The sequence below is a fragment of the Bubalus bubalis genome, chromosome 12 (assembly GCF_019923935.1).
Source record: "Bubalus bubalis isolate 160015118507 breed Murrah chromosome 12, NDDB_SH_1, whole genome shotgun sequence".
NCBI lineage: Eukaryota > Metazoa > Chordata > Mammalia > Artiodactyla > Bovidae > Bubalus > Bubalus bubalis.
In genome coordinates, this window is record NC_059168.1 from 40,038,393 (window position 1) to 40,044,392 (window position 6,000).

Below are 6,000 nucleotides of genomic sequence, written 5' to 3' on the forward strand. Positions count from 1 at the left end.
AGGCAGCTGAGTGCCTTTTGCCATCTCTGTCACTTATCATTAAAGCTGTATGAAAGGGAGGCCTACCTATACTTGACTTGATTGGCAAAAGTGTTCTCTGACAAATAAAAGTGAAACAGACGAAAGTAAAAACGCAAAAAAAAAAATTAAAAACAGTCACAGTTCCTTAGCTAATTTAACCTTAATGCCTCCCCTTCACCCACAAAAAATTTCTTTGTATTTAATATTCTGTTCTTACCTACTTATTAGCCCACCATTGTGAACGTTAAATTTCAGTACAGCATACAGCAATAACTCATTTCTATAAAAGCACATCCCATTTCCAGGGCATGCTTTTCAGCTTAATTTGAAAAAATTACCCTCGTTTGACAGAGGAAACACTTTCAAACACACATAACCTACGCACTTATGTGTGAGCGAAATTCGATGAGTGTAATCTATCTAAGCTTTCTGAGATGAAGGCTTCATGAGAGCCATTCTGTGAGCGGCACTGACTTCGCTCTGAGGCCACAGCATGAAGTCTTCTGACGGGTATATCATTCTCATGTTTGTTTGTTCGCCTTGGATTCCACCAGACCCTAAACAACCCACCCAAATGGTTTGCAGTGTCTTCAGGTTGGTGTCCAGTAAGCATCGATGGCCCAGAGTCCATGGCACTGTCCGTGGCCCGGGGGGTCTGAGTGCTGTGCATCCAGCCCATACTGCCCTACTCAAACTGGCACGGACAGTCTCATAGCAAACATCAAACTGTCACTTGGTTTCATGTGTCTGCTGCCTAATAAGTTTATTTTGGATCAGATTGAGTTGCCAGCATATGCTCAAGATAAAATGTTCAAATGATGCAGAGTGGGATTTTCAAATTATGATCCTGCGTACTTTTTTTTTTCCTTACCCACTTACATGTAATCTAAAAATAAATATCCAGGCTCCACCAGGATGCGACAACTTCAGCAAACAAAATTGAAAATAGCTGCCTTACAATAGTCTCTCCCTCCAAATGAAACAGGGGAAAATATACCTTTAGAGAAAAATCCAGCGCCTGTTAAGGAACAGACGAGCTGCTCACAGCAGGTTTGTGAAGAGAGGCACAAGGACATAAACAGCTCAGGATGGGTATCAAGCAAGGAAAGAACCAGCCAGCAATCACTGTGCTGAGTCCCGGAAGGGGCGCGGGGAAGTGGTCACAGGTGATTGTCATGTGTGATAATTATTATTACTGTACACCTGCTCCTCCGCACTAATTAACTTTGGATATGCAAATCAATCCTATTGCATCATGCCCCTGCTCTCCTCCCCTACAGATAAGAAGATGTTCAGCTGCTGGATTTAATTAGGATAATGAACGCCAGGCCCACGGTGGCTTGGCAGGGGAGGTGGGGGGGAAGCTGTGACTGACCTTTTCTCCCAAAACGTTGACATTTTCTAAGGCTTCTGAGCACTCGAAGTCACCTCCATGGCTGGGACATTGATAGGAGCGGATTGATGAGGTGTCATTAGAGGAGAGACGCCATGGCCCCAGTGTTTGCTGGGAGAATACAGCAGGTGTTCTGACAAGGACACACACCATCACTGTTATTTGCCAAACAATTCTCTTGATTCACTAAAGTCAAGCATGCCAGCATTTCTTTATAAAAAGAAAACAAGGCTGTTTTTCATAGCCACCCAGAGGAGAGGTCATCACTAAATTGCATTTCTGAATTACTTTTCATTTCACATCAATACAGTAAAAAGGTTTCTATTATTCCTCTCCCTCACGTCCGCCTTCCCTCTGCACCCCTCCAAGATGCCCCCAGCTGGCCCTGCCCAGAATCCTCGTGGCATGTAAGCGGGAAATGTTATGTGATGGTAAGTTAAAAAGGGTTAAGTTTGTTCATATTAATCCCTATAATTCCAACAACATCTTCTTATTTGGATATCTGGTCTGCTTGTTTAACAAAAAATTGTTTTAATTATGTATATATATATATAAGCCTTATTTGAATTTCAAATTCAAAGACATGCATACAAAATAATATCGAGGAACATCGACTGTAACACAATTCTGTTTTTCTCTCTCTCTGATCATTTACTCAGCTTTAACTTTCTAGCCATCTGTGTGCAGAGCCTTTCCTGTATTTTCTGTTCTGACAATGGAGTTTTATGTAGTAATAAAATAATACCACATTAGATCTCCCTTTTTTCTTACTCTTTTAATGTGTTAAATTATAATAGAAGAGTAACTTTAGGAAACTAGCCAATTTCACAAAAAAGATGAAATAAAAGCCCTTTGGTGTAGGAGAAAAATCAAGCTGATCAGAGCCCAACAGGAAGGCAATGCCAGAGTCCTATTTCTAAAGTAAAGCAGAAAGGTTTTAAAAATTAGCCAGAATTTAAAGTAAAAAGAATGAAGAATCATTGTTTCTCTAATCATGATAGGCTGTACATTACATGAGGTTTCTTCTAAAAAATCAGAATTTTGTGATAGGTTATTTCTTTTTGTACCCAAGAGATGATTTATTACTCTTTTTCTCTGAAAATTTTCATTAATAACATTCTGTAAGTATCATAAATACTGCAATATATTCAAATATCTTATTGGGAGGCTGGAGATATTTAAACTGGTCTTTTCTCCAGTATTTAAAAAAAAATCAGGTAGTCAAAACTAGAACTCTAAGATAATGTAGAATCTAGTCACCTAATAAAAAAGAAAGAAGAAATAAAAAATGAAAAAGAAAAGACAAAAACTATTTTTTTCTGTGAGGTGTTACAAAGTGTTGGAATTAAGTAACAGGGTTTGTCTCTTAAGGTGAGATACTTGAGTGCTAGAGGTTACAGCTGGTTGCAATATTCCTTTTTTCTGATCATATTCCTTTCATGATGAGGTTTCATATATAGTAACAGTGAACATTTGGCAAGGTGCAGCTTTAGAGATTCCACACAAGGACTATTAGCATGGAGCCCAGTGTGTCCTGTAAAACAGGGGTGGTGAATTTCATGAGTTTTCTTGTATGCCTGAGATTTCGTTCTTTTTCCAGATCAATCATTTTTACCATTTTCTTATTAACAAGTATTTTACCTAGACTCTCTCAATTACTTTCACTTTCTCAATTACTTTCATTTGTGCTCCTTGCTTTTCTTTCAAGCATTTCTCCTCAGTTCCACACTTTCAGTCATAAAGCAGCTCCCACAGCTGTATCTAGAACTATTGTGGGTAACTCTGTCTCTTCCTCCTGGCTTCAATGTTCATCTCTCTGTGAAAGCCTGTGCAGCTGATTTCATTAAGAAAGTATGAAAAGTAGGTACTTTTCATTGGCAAGTTATGTTGGCATTTTTAACAAAACCTTATTTGTAGTCAATCTCAGTTCTAGAGAGAAGAGTCTTTGAACCAAGAACCCAGACTCAGCATCACTGGGGAAGCAGAGACCGACTGTGGAGAGATGAGCTTAAGGTTCCTTCTTTCTCTGGCTACAGGCTCCTCCAAGGAGGCCGGAACCTCAACTGTCCCACCCACCTGTGTGCTTGGGGCAAAAGGAAGAAAAGGTCCCAGCCGTCCCAGCCTCACTGCACAAAATTACGGTAGAAATTCACATCTAGAGAAAAACTCTATGATATCAGAACCTGAGAAACTGGGACTCAAACATTTTACTCCCAAGTCACAACATTAATTTGGAAGATTTACTTAAACTCGTTATTCCTGATGTTTCTCTCTCTGTTGTATCTTGCAGCTGTGTGTCGTTGGGCACATTCATTTCTTGACCCCTCCCAACCTGAGGGTCATCACTCACTAATAAAATGAGGATTATAATAGCATTCCATAGAGCTTTGGTGAATATTAAATGAGATAATTTACATGTTCACAATGCTCAGCTCTTAATAAATGCAACATTATCAATGTGTTCAATAACATATATACAGGTTATATATATATATTATGATTAAACTGATCTAGGGCTATTTTTTCAGAACTAGAGTATATATCTCATCAGGGAATTGTGAGCATTTTTAAGCTATTGTTTGTAAAATCCTTTTGCACCTCCATTTGGGCACAGCACATTTATATTTCTATTGGAATAGGAGAAATAAATACTTATTTATACATATGCATCATCTTTTTCCTATCAAAGAGATCATAATAGCTAGAAAGCTGGATACAAGTAGAAAATATAGAATGGTAGGTCCCTGTGATCTTTGCATGTGCACTTTATTTAAGGGCATATATCTTAAATCCTTCAATTTGAGAATGTGTCCACTGAACTTCATGAATTGAAATCTATGGATATTCTAGACACATTTTATATATTTTAAGCTCAGTAATACAACCTATTGATTGTCTGCGTTGATTCTTATTTTTTCTATCTGACCAAATAAAGCAGAAACAGATGGCTTTTCTGACTTAAACTATTTTAAGCTACAAACATGTTGCCCACTTTTGAGCCCATGTAGTTAATCTGAAATCTGTCACACGATAAAATTAAACCTTCTATATTTTAAGGTGGAGAGACAGTGTGGATTAGATGTAGGGTATGACGACCTGGGTTTTTGTCTTGGCTTAACTCTGAATGCACTGTGGACCTCGTGAAAATCACTTCACCTTGCTGCATCTGAACTCTCTCATCTATGAAGCAAGTTAGGCTAGTGTGTATACTAATCACCTAGGGATTCTGAAAAAGGGAAGAGTCTGGTCAGCAGGTCTGGGTGGAAAGAGATCCTACATCTTTACCAAGCTCCCAAGCAGCTGGGGCTGCTGGTTCATGATCTTTGAGGGGCAAAAGACTGGAACAATTCTTGAACAAATGATGTATGATCTAGGTTTTTATAAATTATTCATGAGGAAGCATGTCATGATGGCCCCAAACAAGAATCAAACAGACAATCATTAACATGGGTACAATATAGTCATTGAAGTATGTTCCCATCCAGTTAATCATCACAGCATTCCTAAGAGGAACCTAAACTCAGAAAAGCTGAATTACTGACTCAAGATCACAAAATTATATTGTCAATATGTGGCAAAGCCCAGGATCAAACCACCACCACTCTATGGTCATTTTTGCATTCAACAGGCCCCCAAATGAATGAAGCTAATAAAGACCTAACAGCCTAATTCAGTTTCAAACACAGCCATTTATTACCTAAATATTGATAAAATTTGTGTTTACCTGTTGGAGCCAATGTAAGACTTCCATATATTTTTGTATCTTTCCATTATTTTTCTGTAGCATTCTGTCCATCAAGTACAGAAAAGCCTCTCAGGCCAGCATGTGCATTTCCAGTTTCAATTGCTGCAGTACATGAGTTCTAGATCTTAAAGGCCAAAAAGCATCTATTTGACTAAAGAGCTATAAGGCAGCCATAAAAATTATGGATCACAGAAATAAGCAATTAGTGTTATCTTCAATTGCTTTATTGGCAGTATTCACTCGTTAGAATAGAGGCAGCCGTAAAACAGATTGCAACATACTGTATAACAGCATATGGGATTTTACATTATAATGCTATTCTCTGCCAAGAAGTCATATTTTCATTTGAATGCATGGAACAGATTATCACAGGGTTTCCAGCATTAGAAGTAGATGACCCTCACTTTTTTTCTGTAGTTGTTGTTAAAAGGCAATTCCTAAAGTTATGACTAAATCAAAATAAGTGCGACCGTGAATGGGGCTGTGTTACATGCCGGCATTCTGGGCCATTGGAGACTGTGCATGGCATGGAGCTGTGGCAGATAATAAAGTCAGTCTCCAACATGGTGGATAGGAGAGTTGAGGGTCTGCCAGTCCTCCAAACCAGCTGGCGTCAGTTCTAGAGGAAGCCGCTCACCCGCCCATCTCATCACAGCTGAAACGCCACAAAAGACACCACAAGCACAGGGGATAGAAATAAAACAATGGGAATAATAACACGAGAGAGAACAGAGACATTATTTAAGATTGGAGATGTCTTCCTGACATCTACTCTACCATTTTTACAGAATGTGTGTGGGAGCATATTTACATATTGCGGACAATGTATATGTAGACCTTT

The 6,000-nt window shown here is 38.6% G+C and overlaps 2 long non-coding RNA genes across 4 annotated transcripts in view; one reads left to right on the forward strand and one right to left on the reverse strand.

Moving 5' to 3' along the window:
* The window catches only part of LOC123328493, a 270,416-nt gene extending 264,416 nt beyond the window's left edge, over positions 1–6,000 (reverse strand). Inside the window, exons 1-2 of one of the 2 annotated variants that reach the window (XR_006543354.2) lie at positions 5,139–6,000; positions 1,397–1,547 (exon numbers count right to left, since the gene is read on the reverse strand). This is a non-coding gene — a long non-coding RNA (uncharacterized LOC123328493). Of the gene's footprint in view, positions 1–1,018; positions 1,548–5,138 lie in introns of both variants that reach the window. The other variant, XR_006543355.2, reaches the window with a different exon arrangement.
* On the forward strand, positions 1,539–3,789 carry LOC123328492. 2 transcript variants are annotated; one of them, XR_006543352.2, is made up of 2 exons: positions 1,539–1,845; positions 3,451–3,789. It is a non-coding gene; the product is annotated as an uncharacterized LOC123328492 (long non-coding RNA). The 2 variants fall into 2 exon arrangements; XR_006543353.2 differs by having other exon boundaries at positions 1,542–1,845; positions 3,342–3,789.